We start from the raw sequence: 18,344 nt of genomic DNA on the forward strand, positions 1-18,344 counted from the left end.
AGTACTTCGCGTAGTATGTTCAAATTCGATTTCGAAGTTATTCGAAACTACAAAGAAAGCTTAAGCTTAGCAGGACCTAAGCCTTTGCTAACTACCTTTAATATCAGGATAATACTGTTATTGTTCTCTATAGCTGATCAACATTAAGCTTTCATTAAGTATGAAGTAAAGGTCAGTCAGTAAAAGGAACAGCCGAAAGCTATTGTATAAAATCTATGAAAAGACAATAACTTTATCTGACATGAAAATAATCCCATCGATAAAGTAAATGATTAACAAGGCCATAGAGTATTATGGAACACAGAAATTGCATTGTTTCATTGTAAAGCAAGGGTACTCAACCATTTGTGCCATCCAGAAATTGAGAAATTGGGCTCACAAATCTTGAGCATATACTTGAAATGGATGAGAATGAGGATATTGTTGCATACGAGAACTGAAAACTATCTACATATAACACTGAAAATTTAAATTCTTTCACTAACTTTTATTTGACTCAGAGACATTTCGCTTTCCAAAATAACCACTAACGCTAAATTGAAGGATTAATCATGTGTAATCCACTTAGTTCAATACTTGCTAACGCACATGCATTATTTCCAGCTCAAATTATTTTAGGAACTGCCTTTTTGGCTCTGGATTCGATATGTTGATGACATATTCGCGCTTTTTGATGGTAATAAAAAGATTTTTATGCATAGAGATAAAGTTTTATTGAAAATCTACCCCAAAACTAGGGTGGATGTTTTGCCTTTTAAATCCAGCCTATTTTTGCTCTTTATAATAATCATTATATTTGTTCATCTGGCAAAGAATTTTATTGTGCACAAGCGATCCAAGGCTCGAAGAAATAGCAAGAAAAGTGAAAGTTGCTCTAAATTTATAAAAGCATACTTTACAATACTGAGAATGATGCTAATAATAACAGAGAAATTGAAACATGATGCTGCCAATCAAGTATATGACAACAGATATAGATCGACAATTAAAAATATATCAATTAAAATATATCAGTGCATGATTAGAAAATTGAATTGGAACCTATACCGAAGTCGTTTGCAACAGAGTTGTGTTATTTTAATAGGTCTCTCATGTTAGCAACTTTCTAGCATTTCTAGTTTCAGCCAAAAATAAAAGTTAAAAAATCTATGATTTAAACATATTCTCGCTTTCAGAATATCCAGTATCAAAATTTGCTAAATAATATCCCTAAAATCGGAAAACTGTAAAATGTTAAGTGTGAAACATTTTAAAGTTACGGATGTCAGTGGTTCAAAGCTAACTTGGTGACCTCTTCCCTCCAGAGTAATGATGTACTGAAAAGGCCACTGAGTTATTTGTATGTTTGTTCTTTTAAACGAGTACGGCAAGCACCTGAGGAGCAGAAGAACCTTTTAAAAAAACTAGTTCGTGTTTTCATTACCTCATGGGGAAAGAAGCACAGATGCTCCAACTATACTACTGAAATTTTCCTCCTGTTTAATCTCCATTCTGATTGTAACAGGGCAGAAAGCTTTAAAATTTATTTTTAGTTAAATAACAAAACTGTTTCGATTTCTTATATTTCCATCTGCTCAAAACTTTATTAATTAACTTGAAATATTTTTCTTAACTTAATTCTTACTAACTTATCTCATGTCATGCGAAATATTTTTTTAAAAATATCAGCAAATCTGAAGGAAGGTAGACACAGGGTGGAGAAACAAAAGGCATGAAATGTGAAATTTATACTTTGAAATCTCAAGTCTTTCAAAGGAAACAAATTATTCAGTTTACAATTTAACGTTTAAACTTTAACAACAAAACTCTTCGATCTTGGAGTTAATTAAATTTGGGAGGAAATAATTTTTGAATTCATAGCAACATAATTTCTATTTCAACAGACGTGAGCACGAAATCTCTTATGTTTGTTTCGCACGCTGCGTTGTATCTTTTCCTGAAGTTAAGGCTTTGTCACAATACAAGAAAAGAGCTTTACTTCTCTTTCTTAAATATTTGTATATAAATTCATGTCCTTTCTCTATCATATATTTACTAAAATTATGCTTCAAGTTTAAACGAAATGAGTTTAAATTCAACTTCTTATTACGGAGGAAAAATACTTTTTTTTGTAATAATAGCTCTTCAAATAATGAACTGAGGTGTAATTATTTTAAAAACATCGAAATAAAATGAATTTTTTAAATTATTATCTAGAAAAAGAAAAATGTGTTTTTCTGTTGAACCTTAAAATGCTGAAACTTAAAAATTAAGGCTAAAGTGGAAAGTCAGTTACATATGTTATACGCTTAATTTTATTTTACAGTACTTTACGGTAAATGCGGTTTAATGAATATTTTGCGTTAAATGGAAATAAATTAATTTATGTTAAATAAAAATTAAGGTGATTTTATTTTAAATGAACGTCAATGCGTATTATATATTAAACACAGTAAAAGGATAAAAAGCTGATAAACATGAGCCGCATTGCAACTCTGCACTCGAGGTGCAATTCATGCCACATGAAAGCTTGAGAACTTCATGGCTGTTAAGACTACAGTTTACAATAACCGCTGAAGGGAAGCATACGACTTATACCTGTCTAAAAAAAGAAGTGCTTTAGCGGAAGACCTTCCTAATGCAATCAAGTTCGTTTGCATATAATACTAAGGGAATATCAAGAGCTCCCCACAGCCTGCCTGTTCCTCAAAACTTAGGAGTAGGTGGAAATACCAATCTTCAACTGCTTTATGTATTTTGTCGCCAGTGGACCTTAAAAGTCATTTAAATGGACGTTAGTATGTTAAAGGTAAGTGAAAGAACAAAATCTCTCTGCGCTAAAAATCGAAGCTTTTTAAATATCCTACAAGCGTCTCGTGACAACTCCAATTTCTTTTAGTTATGTAAGTAACAAAGCTAAGTCTAGCATCCATCTAGCTTTAGTGAACTTTCTTTTGTTGTTGAAAATAAATACTAAGCGGTTTATTAAAGAATTTTCTTTAATTTTTCTTTATTCTTCTGTTACTGGGAACGGATTCAGAAATATATATATATATATATATAGTGCGTGTGTGTGCACGTGCACCTATATATACATGTACATATATATAATAATTTATTTACTAAAGAAATACTGATTATATTATCTCCTAATATAAATTTAGTAGAAGTATCAAAAAAGAGGAACCCATATGTAGAAAGTTTAATTCCGAAAATTGTGTTTTAATGTAACTTGAATATAAATTATGAAAAAACGTTTTACGGGGACTTGAATTTAAATCATGAATAACAAAATTTTAAAGTTTGAAAAAGAAATTAATAATTAAAAACAAGTAATTATCGCTATTGATCGGAAATTACTAGACTTTTCAAAGGGAACAAACCAACTCGCGTTCAATGAACAATAATTAATAAATGCGAAGGTTCATTGTTCATTGAACGGGCAATTATTGTTAATTGTTGAACAATAATTAATAAATGCGAAGGTTCATTGTTCATTGAACGGGCACTTATTGTTCATTGAACGGGAGTTGGTTTGTTCCCCTTGAAAAGTCAACTAATTTCCGATCAATAGCGATAATTACTTGTTTTTAATTATTAATTTCTTTTTCAAAGTTTGAAATCTTGTTATTCATGATTTAAATTCAAGTCCCCGTAAAACGTTTTTTCATAATTTACATTCAAGTTACTTTAAAACAATTTTCAGAATTAAACTTTCTACATATGGGTTCCCTCTTTTTTAATACTTCTACTAAATTTATATTAGGAGATAATATAATGAGTATTTCTTTAGTAAATAAATTATTATTATCTTACTTTGCAGCTATTGCGCAAGTATTAGAAAAACTTGTTTTCGAACGAAGTGAATTTTAGATCATTCAACATTTGTACATTTATATATATATATATATAATGCACCTATATAGTGTGTGTATACACATTATAGCAATTATAGCACATACATACGTAACACGAGCATACATACATTTCTGAATACGATTCCGATAACAGAAAAGTACCACTTTTTCTAACCAGGACTCCTTTTTTCATCAGATGTTAAGTCTTTTCCTTTGCTTTTTACTTTTCACGCTTCTTTCTGAATTTCAGCACTAAAGTAATTTTCGAAAATCATGACGTAGTCTCAAGACTACTTACTACATTTATTGAAAAATAAAGAAATATATTTTAAATTAAATTATATATGCGTAACGAAAAGCATATTATTTTTCAAAATTAATAAATATCCTTGAGATATACTACAGGTACCATAAGAAGTACAAATTACTTGCATAAAAAAAATTCTGGTTAGTTCATGAGTCACACAAAAGATATATAGTTTAGTTCTAGGGCTCAAAACCTCTACCTTCAGAATGTTTGTTTCGTTTCAATCTCAGAATGTAATTTATAACAATTATCTGTTACATATATTTTTAAATAAACTGACAATGAAAGAAACTTCAGTTTATATTCTAAAGTAGGTATTCTTACCTACAGAGCCTAACGTGTATTACTAACGACTAATAAGTGGCAGTTAAATTATGCTAGGTACGCAGTTGTAGGTAAATGTAGTATTTTAAAATTTGAAGCAGTTAAGACCTCTTTTTTTTTTTTTTTCCAAAAAATGAATTTTTGTTCGGAATGACTTAGTTGCATTTCAAAGAAAAAAAAATTAATTACATCGAAACCTGGAAACAAGAGTCGTCAAACTTTTTTACTAGGAGGGCATATTTCAAAAATGCGAGAGTTCAGCGGATGCCATAGGGCGGCTAAAATAACATTAAAAACGATATTAAATGAAAATAAATATAGAATATAATTTTAAAAATTATACAATAAAAATAATATTAAATGAAAATAAATAATAAAAAAGTAATGATATAATAAAAACAAAAATAATAATACATGAAAATTAATATTACAATAAAATACAAATAATTATGTAATAAAAATAAAAACGTATAAGGTATTTCTCCCACTTCCCACGCGATTTCGTTGTGTAACGGTAGCACGCTGGGCCGGTATTCCAGAGTTCCGTGGTTCGATTCCCGGCGAAGGCGGTTGCATATTTTTTATCTTTTCTGCTTCCAATTAACCTAATGACTCTACAAACGTACATATAAATATATCAAATTAGTGTTATTTTATGCGGTTTGTAAACGTTGTTGTCACACAACAATCAGCTGAAATAACAAAACAGCCTTGCCGACCCTTGCCTATTAAAATTCGCAATCATTACCTTTTACCAACCATAGGATGCATTCACTGCAGTCTAATAGCAATGTTCACAGCTAAAACATTCTTCGATACAGCACAGAAAAAATCTAACAACAAGGCGATCCACAGATAACAAGCTTTGAAAGCTATATCCAGTTAATAAGAAGGAATACTTGTAATTGAGTAATTTTAGGTAAAAAGAAATAGGTGTTAAGAAACACCATTTTATTGGAATTAATTTCATCACGAAAAGAGATGTTTCGACTTTGATGAAAAAACTGTTTGAGAGGAAAATTAAATTCTACATCAACAGTGCCATAGAAATATTGATTAGATCTTTTTTCCCACTCTCGAAACGCGTCTCATCTTTTTGTGCTGAAATTAACACTAATTACGTTTCGCTTTTTATTCCTTTTTATATCTGACTTCACAGAATAAATAAAGCGTAAATTTTGTTATATCGGTAAGACCTAATTCTTTAAACCAAATTTCGGTTACTTATGCAAAAACCCGTTGCATATTGTAAAATTCTCTAAGCTCGTATCTCATTTTCTTTAAGTTTGTAACTAAAATCTCTGAAAAATTGAATAGCATACTATAATGAAAATTTTAAGCAATGGCTCCCATTACTGTCTTTAAATAAAAAGGTTAAAAACGCTCTTTTCAGTCCTATTACTTTATTCTTGACTGTGTCACGTTGTAGAAACGAAAATCATTATTATTCAAAAATCGCTATACAACTAAATAGAAAATGTTACATAGCCATTCGCGGCTTAGTTTTCTAAAATCGGGCTAACCGCATAGAATTTTCCTATTTTTTTCCGTACAGAACGCAAATACAAACTAGTTTTCCACATAAAGTTTTCTACACAGGCTTCTTCCTAAGATATAAGTAGAGGTTGAAGCAAGGCTGGCCCCTGTGCATTCTCTGAATTAAACATTATGTATCACCGGGCTTTGCTGACTGTTAATCTTCCACCCCAGTGTTGAGGGAAAACCCCCACAAGACGGTCCGAGAGTTCTGCTAGGCCCCCCTTGCTGCACAGACAATGTACAATGACAAACATCCTTGCCTTCTCCGGAATTCAAACTCCGGCTCTTCGGTTCGGTAGTCAGGGGCATTAACCACTACCACCTCTGAGCATCCCTTTTTAGACGGCATAGTGGTTAGTGTCCTAACTTAGGTACCTCATAAGGAACAAAGAAGTATGCGGAACACCAGAATTTCACCACTGGTCGTATGGGTGTAGTTCCACCACCCTAACTGTGCAGTCCCGCTCCACTTGCCGGACAGACACTAGAAGCTAAGATAAATCTGTGCTTTCAGCGGGATTCAAAACCGGACCCATCGGTACGGCAGTCAGCCTCACTAACGATATGCCGGTTGGACAGCACATCCTAAGGTACACAGGTAAAAGTACATAGGGCACCATGCACTTTTACTTGTAGTATTCTGTACTTCTCTACAGAATCGACAGCTATTGCAGTGCAGTAACCAGATATAGTTTGAAAAATTGGAATTGACTGTATGGGGTTTTCTCCTAACGAACGCTGGTATACATTTCTTACATTTAAACATAATAACATAGAATTAGGCAAAGTTACATAACTGTTGAGTAACTCTTTACAATATTGGATGTAATACAATTACGTAACCAAATATATTTAATACTCTGAAGACTTTACATAGGAAATTTTGCATTTTTATGTAAGTGGAAACATGTTTGATTTGATTTTGTTAGTATATTAGTATGGCTGGTTCTTCTTATGTGAGGATACTTGTTGCAGGTAAGACTGTACTGAGCTCAGAGCTTTCAGTCCAAGGTTCAAAGTTCATAAATAAAGTTCAAGTGCTCAGCTCAGTGCTTTTGATGTTTTGAAGTATTATGGTAATCGTTGATGTTGCTCGTAATTGTTGTGGAGCAAATTTTAATTGTGTTAATGCAATTTAATTAATTACTGTTAGATTTTTATTTAACTGAAATTGTTTTAGTGTAGTGGACATTTATTTATTTTTGGCAGATAAAACTTTTACTTTTTGTACTTTTGTTACTTTTTATGCTTATTTTTCGATAGATAGACTTTCTAACAAAGAACTAGGGAGCGGATTTTCGCAAAATCTGAACTGAAGTGGGGGTAAAATTATTGGTCAGGATATAAGGTATTTCTCCCACCTTCTTAGCCTGTCTTCGTGGTGTAGTGTTCTGCATGCTGAGCGCGTATTCCAGAGGTCTGTGGTTCGATTCCCAGCGAAGTTATTGCGCATTTTCATCTTTTCTGCTTCCAAATTAATGTCACTTCAGTGACGCCCGAACTAAAAGGGCGGTAGATGATGGTTCTCCACACCCAGGATTTGGCAAATGAGTCCCCTAAATCCACAGTCGCCCTTTAAAAGGGGAGTATATAAAGTATTTCTCCCACCTTCTTAGCATGCCTTCGTAGTGTAGTGGTCTGCACGCTGGGCGCGCATTCCAGAGGTCCGCGGTTCGATTCCCGACGAAAGCGTTGCTCATCTTTCATGCTTTTAAAAAATCCTAATGTCTCTACAGCGGCGCCGAACTAAAAGGGTGGTGGATGATGATTCTCCAAGCCCAGGATTTTGCGATTTGGTCCCCTAAAACCCCAGTAGCCTTTAAAAGGGAAGTATATAAGGTATTTCTCCTACCTTCTTAGCGTGCCTTCGCGATGTAGTGGTCTGCACGCTGGGCGCGTATTCCAGAGGTTCGTTGTTCGATTTCTGGCGAAGGCGTTGCTCCTTTTTCATCTCTCTGGGTTCGATATAACCTAATATCTCTACAAGGGTTCCTTAAACTGATTCTTTGGGCGGATTGTGAATAGCATTTTTGATGAGAGAAGGCTATTAAAGTATTTGGTAGCTGCGGGAGATTTTGTTTTCTGACTGTAAAAAGGAAGACGTAATTGCGCCTTTGCTTCACTTTTGCTTTGTGAATGTTGCAGGTGATGGATATATGAGTTTTCAAACGATGGGGCGTCGAGTGAGATTCTTTCAGGCGGCAATTAAAAGGGCAGTAGTGACTTTATATTCGTGTTATTCTTCGTAGTTGAAAAAAAAAAAAAAAAAAAAAAAAAAGGTCAAATTTCTGTTTCTCGCTCCTTTGGGTGTGACTCACTTTGCGGGTGCCTAGCTAATGTCTTTGTAGCAGCATCTCTGTTTCTATTTGTTCGGAGACTGAAAATAATAAAAACAAAAAAAGAGAAAAATTTTCCGGTTGGTCACATTTAATTTCATGTTTAATTTTAAGCCTGTAAAATTTTGATGGATGGAGAAACCGAGTTTTTCGAGGCTTGTGCAGGAATTTAAAGTCAGTTATCATCTATAAATGATTAAATAGATCAGGGGCGATTTTCCAGCTGCGAGCTTGCCTGCGCCTGTCTCCTGCGGCCCGTGTTATGCCCTGGACGAGTTCCTTTGGTGAAATAGTCTGAAATTTTTCCTTGATGCTCTTCAGAAAAATAAATATTATGCTTACTGTCCGTTAGTTTGACAATTTTTAAGGCCTTTTTAGCGGTCATCCCAGTTTCTTCATGATAATGATCATCTGTTAATTATTAATTCAAATGTGGAACTCCAGATTCTCATCAGATGGACGGCTCCTCATTAAAGGCTCGAATCTGCTACTTTCGGATTATCTCAGCTGCTTTTGAGAATTTAGCCCCATCGTCAATTGTTAGTTGAATGAGTACGCGATTAACCAAGTATGAAGTTGAAGTAGTGTTGTACGTAGCTGTGCACAACCTATAAGTTTTAATGAGCTTCAATAGATCATCTTTCCACAATACTTTTGGTAATCGCGAAACTCATCTTGAATTTGAACTGGCCGATACATTTTCAGGAAGTCACAACTAATAGCTACGAAATAGCAACTAAACCCCCAAAGAATAGTAAATCATATACCTTAAAAGAATATACGAACCATATATTCTTTATCTAGATTACCATCGGATGATTCCTCTATGTGTCCAAGAAGCAAATATTCGGACATAAGGTTTTCATATTGTTGATATACTACAGGATATTTTAAGAGTTTTTGTTCTAGACTAAGAAATTTGCTAAACGCTGATGATCTAGAATTACATAACACATTCCCTTTATACTTACATACGAATTTTACGGAATTAAGCCCATTTTCACCGCGAACGTGATTTTCAACAAAATAAGTTTCAGATAATTTTTCTTCTTTAGTTGAAGGTTTTGATGTGAGAATTTATTCAAAATCTCAGAATGATTTGACTAACTGCTAAATATTTATTATATTTAGCGTATTTAGTGAAACTTGCTCACGGTTTGGGAATTCAAAATTTCTAGTTCCAGCAATCCCAACTAGAACGCATGCCAACTTAGAACAACATGCAAATCGAAAATTTTCGTCCCTTTTAGTTACTTCTCAAAAAAGGGAAAAAAAAAAAAAAAAAAAAAAAAAAAAAAAAAAAAAAAAAAAGTCCTTTCAACAAAATATAAATTTATATCGATTCACGAAATGCAGATTCTGCTAAAGTTAAATCTTGTAAACTTTCATATAAATTCAAATACTCTTGGAATGTTTCCTGTAATTTTGTCTGTTATGCACGTAGAATGTCTGTGGCTAGTACTGAAGTGAAGTGTAAAAACAAGTCGACTTCTCCAGTAGTTATTTTAATGAAAGCTCCTAAACATGAAACTAACATCTTCGAATCCTTTACACTCAGTCGCAAACTTAACAGTTTCCCGACAAAATTTATGAATTCATTTTTTTAATTTTGAACCTTAATTAAATTTGAATACCAAAATACTGTAAGGATCTTAAGTTTTACTAACGTTTATTTTATTTTAAATCTTTACTATCACTTCTTATTTTCTACTTCCGGCCAGAATTATAAGCGTTAAGGATTTTATGCAAAGTTTGTCTGGCGAACGCCAAGTATTTAAGTTGTGGCTTTTTGCCAAGCAAGGGAGAGGAAGCAGTGAGTTCGAAGCAGGCCGCTTACCTTAGAAGTTACGCAGTTGCTATTTGCCTTCCAGGCCAGAGGTTTTAATCCTCTTGATAAATTAAACGTATTGTAGTGTTCACAGTCTCTGTGCTACATACGCTTCCTGTTATTATAAGGCCAATCTTCCACGTGTATTATTCTAAAGTTAAATTAGAGTTTAGTTTTGTTTTTATACTTTTTTACGTTAGACCCCGAGTGGAGGGTCAGTGTATTCCGAAGTACGGAAGTTATTGTATATAGAGAAAAATAAAGGGTTTTGTATACCCTTCGTCTGTATCCTGTCTACTTACCACAATTAGTGAACATAGCTTTAGTAAGCTCTCTGTTCCGAGTCAGGTCCTTGTATGTTCCCGAAGAAGGTTAGAAGGAACATTGATCCTGATAGTGGCGCCCAACGAAGAAGAATAACCATGGCCGAGTTTCAAGAAGAACCTGTGCTGCCTGCAGAAACGGCTCAGAATCCAGAAATGCCAGCTGCCGCCCTGGAAGGATTCGGTTACATCGTCCAGACCATGCGCGCTTCGATGAAACCAGAAGCAACGTTTAACGGAAACTCACCGGTAACCAGTTTTTTGGAAAAATTGGATGACCACTTCATGCTCTACCCCGTGCACGAGTTTCAAAAAGTTACCTTAGCTACCAGCGCTTTGAGGGGCCAAGCGCTTAACTGGTTCAAATGTATCGGCAGAAGTCTCTTGGGTCAAGCAGGAAGTCCCACCTATACTTACGAAAATTTCAAGACTGCCCTACTAAAAGCCTTCCCTGTTGTAAGGGATCGTGCGAAATTAGAAACGGAAATTTTTAGTATATATCAACAAAGAATCGAAAACCTCTCGAGCTTTATTTTAAGAAAAATTCACGTTTTCAAGCTCTTGTATGGAAACCGTCCGGATCCTGAAATAATTCAAGTGATTTTGCCGAGGTTACTACCCCAAGTGCAAGACTTTATTGAATTAAGATATCCGACTACACTGGAAAAGTTATTTGAGCTAGCAATCCAGTTTGAAAGTAGAAGAACGGCCGACGCCGAAAGAAGACGCCAGTATCAACAGCGAAACCAATTTGGTACGCCAAGACTACAGCAAACTCAAGCATACGGCTACGGAGAAAAAGCGAATCAGTGGGCAAGGAAACCCGAGCATTCAAAAACAGCCGGCGAACGTCGACAGTTCAATAGCAACCCAGGAAAAAAGTCTCAAGGCCAGGGGAAAAAGAAGGAAAGCACGGAAAGGAAAAATAATTTAAACTAAAACGGATTTCTGCTGACGAGAGGGTGCGGAAATCCGAAGGCCACGAAAACCCCTCTTCCTACAAGATAAATACAGTAATGGTGAAAAATTTGACTCTTCCGAAGATTGAAGTCTTGGTAAATAATATCCCGGCCACCGCACTCCTGGATACCGGCGCGCAGTGTTCCTGTGTGGCAGAAGTCTTTTTTAGAAAGTATTTTCGCAAATACCGCATATATAATGCGGATAATACGACAGTATTAGCGGCGCAAGGAAAAGAATGTAAGTGCGTAGGTAAAGTACCTTTATATATCCGTATCAAGGACGAACAAGTAAAGGTGATGTTTTTTATAGTAAAGAATTTGCAAGCACATTTAATCCTAGGAATAGACTTTCTTTCAGACGCACAAGCTACACTGGATTTTAATGAAGCGTCCCTTAGGCTGACAGTGAAACCAGTGCGTGTAGAAATGTTTGAACCCCCAAGGTTAAATCTTGACCACCTGCCTAATGACGAGCAAGATAGAATCCGACAAGTGGTAAGTGAATTTGCTTCCTTATTTAGTGATATTCCAGGATTTACTCAGGTTACTAACCATAGTATTGACACCGGAGATGCATTGCCGGTTCGTCAAAAACCATACCGGTATGATAAGAATAAGGAAAAAAATATAGAATGGCATATTACCGATATGCTACGTAAAAAGATCATAACGCCCATCTCAAGTAGTTATGCTAGCCCGGTGGTTTTATGTAAGAAAAATAATGATTATCCTTTGGAGCATCCAAAAAGGTGGAGATTCGCTATTGATTACCGTAAATTAAATTCCATAACGAAATATCCGGTATATCCGTTACCGATCATAGAAGAAATTTTAAGGAACATAAAATCAACCAAATTTACGACGACTTTAGACTTAAGGAATGGTTATTTTCAAATAGGGGTCAGGCCTGAGGACGTGCCTAAGACTGCTTTTATAACCAAGTCTGGCACTTATGCATTTTTGCGTATGCCGTTTGGCCTTTCTGGGGCCCCAGCAACATTTCAGCGATGCATGGACATTGTGTTAAGACCTGTTCTTGGAAAGTCCACATTTATCTATTTAGATGATATCATTATTACTAGTGATAATCTCGACCAACATATACAGGATTTAAGACAGGTGTTTTCTTTATTAAATGAGGCCGGTCTAAAATTTAATGTCGAAAAGTGCAAATTTGCAGCCCCTGAATTAAATATTTAGGTTACAAAATATCGCAAAAAGGGATCGAGACAGATGAATCAAAAATAATCGCTGTACAAAAGTATCCGACTCCAAACACGGCAAAGAAGCTCTCTTCTTTTCTAGGACTTTGTTCATATTATAGGTCCTTTATAAAAGATTTTGCGGCTATCGCTGAGCCATTGTTAAAATTAAAAAGGAAAAAGGCAAGATTCTCGTGGACGGCCGAAGCCAATAGTGCTTTCGAAAAATTAAAACAAGCATTAACGCAAGCCCCTGTGTTGAAATTTCCTGAAAAGGATGAAAATTTAGAAATTTCAGCGGATGCTTCGGATTATGCGGTAGGAGCGGTACTTTCGCAAAATCAGCAGCCCGTGGCATTTTTTAGCCGAACTTTAAATCAAACACAAAGAAACTATTCCGCGACCGAGAGAGAGGCAGTTGCAGTTCTGTTAGCAGTGCAAAAGTTCCGAGTCTATTTTGGAAAGGCGCCGATAACAGTATATTCTGATCATGCGGCGGTAACTAGATTGTACTCAGGGAAAAATTTATCCCCAAGGTTAATAAGATGGGCACTCAAGCTGCAAGAATATAATCTGGTAATCAAGCATACCCCCGGAAAGGAAAATATCGTAGCAGATGCCCTATCACGAATTAAATTAGACGAACAGGGTAATACCGTAAAAGTTGCAATGCTTACAGCGTGTACAATAAATTCCCGAGAAACTGTAATAACCGAACTGGGTAAGGATCCGGAGTTTGGAAGTATTTATGAGTATTTGAAGGATCCTGAAAATTTTAGCCACCAAGATATTGTGGCGATAAGAAATAGGGCGGCCCATTACGAACTAATAGATGGTCTATTATTTTATACAAAAACTACGAATTCCAACAACGAATTTCGACCTGTTATCCCAGCTAGTCTTAGATTAAATATCCTGCAAGAGCTCCATGACAGCCCTTTAGCTTCTCATGCTGGTATTCGAAAAACTATCCAACGCGTACGCGAGGCAGTCTACTTTCCTGAACTGCAAAAGTTAACAAGGGCGTATGTCCAGTCCTGCCCAACATGTCAAGCCGTTAATTATATTAATTTCCTCCCGGCCGGGTTTCTAAATAGTATTAAATCCGAATTTCCAAATGAAATAATTGGCATCGATTTATTGTGCCCTTTCCCAAAAAGTCACTTAAACAAAAGTCGCTATCTCCTTGTTATGGTTGATCATTTTAGTAAATGGACCGAAATTGTTCCCTTTAAACGAGCCTCCGCGAAATTAGTTACCGATTCTATTTTAAATAAATATATTTTAAAATACGGGGCGCCCATAAAAGTTATATCGGATAATGGTCCTCAATTTGTAAGTAATATATTTGAAGACATGTGCCAAAAACTGGGCATACGTCATTTAAAAATGGTCCCGTATCGGCCGCAATCAAACATAGCGGAACGGGTCAACAGAAATATAGTGAAAATTATCCGTAGTTATGTTAAAAATTTTCATAAAAGCTGGGATAACTATGTCAATGAATTTGCTTTCGCCCTTAGGACCGCAAAACATGATACAACGGGAAAAACTCCTGCTGAGTTATTTCTAGGCAGAAAGATTATAACACCGTTAGGTAAATTATTTTATGTGCAACAAAGAGCCCCAGAATTTAAAATGGGTGATATAGAAAAACTAATTAAGGAGGCAAAGAAGAATACTGAAGTAGCACAGAGAAAACAAAAATTGTATTATGACTTGAAACAACGGGGAGTAACTTATAAAGTAGGGGATGAAGTTTTAAAAATTAAGCATTCACTTTCTTCAGCACCAGAAGATAAAACTGCCAAATTTTTTCCACGATTTGAAGGACCATATGTTATAGAAAAAATAACTCACGCTGTTGTAGTGTTAAAGGCCAGAAATGGTGAAACCTGTTCCGCAAATATTGATCAAATTAAGCCCTACTTCGATCGTAATAAAATGCAAATCTTTTCAGATCTTTTGCAGGATCCGGCACTGCAGACACCGCAGGTACAAGTTCCAGAGGTGGGAAAACGACAAGTACAAGGGCAAGCCAATGAGAGACAGAAGCAAGTGAAAAGAAAATTGCCCCGCGGAAAAATTGAAGGTAAAAAGAAAAAGAAGCCGTTCCACCGTCCAGAAAACAGAGTTCACGAACACCCCCAGAATGAAGAAGGGAGAAGGACGACGTATGTGAAGAGGACCAGGAGAAATGACGGCAACTATAACCCGGCTTTAAAACGGAAGATCGACTCATCCGACAGAACTCTCCGCAGCAAAAGTCGCCGAACTGCGGAAGGGCCATCAGCGGCGGAGGAAAAAGTACAAGAAAAATTTGAACGGCCAACAACGAGGTCCAAGCAGGATCACGACAGAAGTTTCCCGGTTCCGCCAAGACCAGCTGCCTTCAAACGGCCAAGACCAGAAGCAGAGGAGAAAAGGAAGGTGTTCAAGGGTGGCCGTACTGGTGAAAAACGGAAGCTTCCAGAGGAAAGCACTGAAGGGCGAGCCCGTACAAGAAGGAGGATAAACCAGGCTAATATCTGCAGTACCTTTAAAGACTGGGCCCAGAAAAGGATGTCCGAATATTACAAAGATAAGTAAAATTTTATGTTACTTTGCAAACTTAAGTTAATCTTTCATTCTTACTGCAAGTGGCAGATTTCAAGAAGTTTTACCTCATGCGAGGTCTACCTTTATCGCCAAAAGGGCGAGAAATGAGTTGTGACCGATTTTCGTATTATGTTTTTAAATTACTCGTGTGTAAAACTAAAGTTGATATATAATAGCGTTGTGTAAAGACTTAAATATTGTAAAAAGTTATTGTATAAATTTTATTTAAAACATTCTAGCAAGAAAGAAGTTTTAGTCTGAAAGACTTTTTGAAATGTAGTATTATTTCAATGTAGAAAGAATTGACACTTGCTTTGAAAAGAATAGAAGTTAACAATGTACTACTAATGTATGTTTTCAAATGTGTAAAATTAACGGCATGTTGATATGTTCTTATATACATGTGAACTGTTATTTTAAATGTTAAGAAATACCGTGATATGGTAAAAGTGAAAGTATAGTTAAAAATTTGTTATTCGTGTGACTGTAAAGATTAAATCATGGCGAATATGTGGTAAAGGTTGAATGATGTAGTTAGGCTCTCTGACGCTACACTTTAGAGTTAGCCACTTTTAGAATAGTACCTCAGGGTTTGGAGTTGAAAGTAGGGTGTGTTAAGAGGTCTCGTTATGTTGAATTTTAACACTTTAGTGTTTTGATTGTAGGAGGAAGTGTGGCACACGTAGACAGAAACACATTCGTGTTTGGTGTTCTTTTACAACACATGTCAGAGAGCACGGGGAGAGATAATTAAAATAGTCATGAATGAAATAAGAAGGTTAAGAGAAGTATATTCTATATGTTACTTGCCATGTCATTGTGTAACATTTCATTAAACTAGTTTTCCTTCCAGATCTCTGGAAGGAACCAGAATTGAATAAAAGCTCCTGGTTAGATGCAGTACAGATGAAAAAAAGATTGTTGTATATCCTGGGAGCTGCTATTGTAACAAATTTCTTTCTTTTAAATTTTCTAGTTTCTAACGAAGTTATGATTGTAAACGATTGGCCTCGCGTTAGATTCTAGAGCTAAAAGTTTTCAACAAGGTCGTTTTAGACCTCAGTTTCAAACTAATTAACTCTGGCGGGAAGTATGTAAGGATCTTAAGTTTTACTAACGTTTATTTTATTTTAAATCTTTACTATCACTTCTTATTTTCTACTTCCGGCCAGAATTATAAGCGTTAAGGATTTTATGCAAAGTTTGTCTGGCGAACGCCAAGTATTTAAGTTGTGGCATTTTGCCAAGCAAGGGAGAGGAAGCAGTGAGTTCGAAGCAGGCCGCTTACCTTAGAAGTTACGCAGTTGCTATTTGCCTTCCAGGCCAGAGGTTTTAATCCTCTTGATAAATTAAACGTATTGTAGTGTTCACAGTCTCTGTGCTACATACGCTTCCTGTTATTATAAGGCCAATCTTCCACGTGTATTATTCTAAAGTTAAATTAGAGTTTAGTTTTATTTTGATATCTTTTGCGTTAGACCCCGAGTGGAGGGTCATTGTATTCCGAAGTACGGAAGTCATTGTATATAAAGAAAAATAAAGGGGTTTGCATACCCTTCGTCTGTATCCTGTCTACTTACTACAATTAGTGAACATAGCTTTAGTAAGCTCTCTGTTCCTAGTCAGGTCCTTGTATGTTCCCGAAGAAGGTTAGAAGGAACATTGAACCTGATAATACATGTCTGCGTTGCATTAATTGCGTCATTAACATGGGCTTCAAAGTGGTTATTTTCACAATTGTTCGCACAAACAGTTGAAAAAAAGTTCACTGGAGTTTTTAAATTTTTTTATTAATATTTTAAGTTTTTTATTTCCATTTTGGAAGAAAGATTTATTCTTCTAGTGAAGGGAAACTAAATGCATTTTTTGGTTTGAAATTATTTCCTGGGTACAAAATGCTAAGGTGTTATTTAACACAATGCTTACAAGTATTCGCATTCTTACACATTTTAACATTATGGAGATGAGATAAGCAATTAGAGAAGCAATTAAAGCAAAGTTTATTAGTCATAACAAAGTCTATTCGTTTTTGCGTTAGTTAAGTTTAAAAAATTAGCACACTTATTTAAAACATTATCTTTACAAAATATGAAGTAGATTAATAATCAAAGAAGTAACCCTATTATACACTGGATTTTCTGACTTATTCGTTTTATTAATTAAAGAGTTACTGTTTTGTAGTGTTCTAGCGTAATTCTTCAAAATTTCTATTAAGTCTATCAAATTTGGAATTTCGTCCTTTTTTAATTGACCCTCCTGCCTAACTTTGTTGAACCATCAAGGTTTTGTAAAATAATTCAATAAATTATCACTTATATTGCCTATTTCTTTAATCTAAAAATTCGAACTAGCAAGTTACTTTGTTTACATTAGCTATTAAATTTAATATCACGAACGCAGATTCTATTTGTATTTGCGAAAGGCTAAGAATTCTTTTAATGTAAGCAAATATCTGTTCACTTTTAACAGGAAATCTCTCTTCTAGTAAATTCCAAGCAATTCTGAAATTTTGATCATCTACAGAAATTGACTGAATAATACGATAAACATCACTTTTCAGAGACTCTTAAATAAATTTTGAACTTCAGAAAGATTGGGACTGTTGCGAACGCTGGGTTAAATAAAGCTTTGAAAAGTTATTAGTTTTGTTAATTTTACCCTAAATGTTGGTAAAAATAATTTTGGCAACTTTTAACTCTGAGAGACTGATTCTGGTACAAAATATTTGTCGCCATTTATATCCACAATTTTTTCTTTCTTTAAATTCAGAATAATTTTTAATTGAACCTTTTCAATTTATTCTAAAATCGACTGTTCTTTCTCAACGAAAGTGTCTATTTTATCATAATCACAATTTGTATCAATTACGTTAAAGATAGATTTGAAATCTCCTTTAAAATTTTTACATTTTTGAAAAGTAAGGTTTGCTTTAGCGTTATCTAAGCTATCACAATCTGTTTTCTCAATGAGTTTCGTTAATTGCATTTACAAAACTTCCTTCTTTATTTTCTTTTCCTTATATTTTGAAAATATTCTAAACTCTCAGTATTACAAATACTTCAGGAACAATAAAGAAGTGCCAAATGCAA

The sequence above is a fragment of the Stegodyphus dumicola genome, chromosome X1 (genome assembly GCF_044657685.1).
Source record: "Stegodyphus dumicola isolate Sdum_Otavi_A_Nest chromosome X1, ASM4465768v1".
NCBI lineage: Eukaryota > Metazoa > Arthropoda > Arachnida > Araneae > Eresidae > Stegodyphus > Stegodyphus dumicola.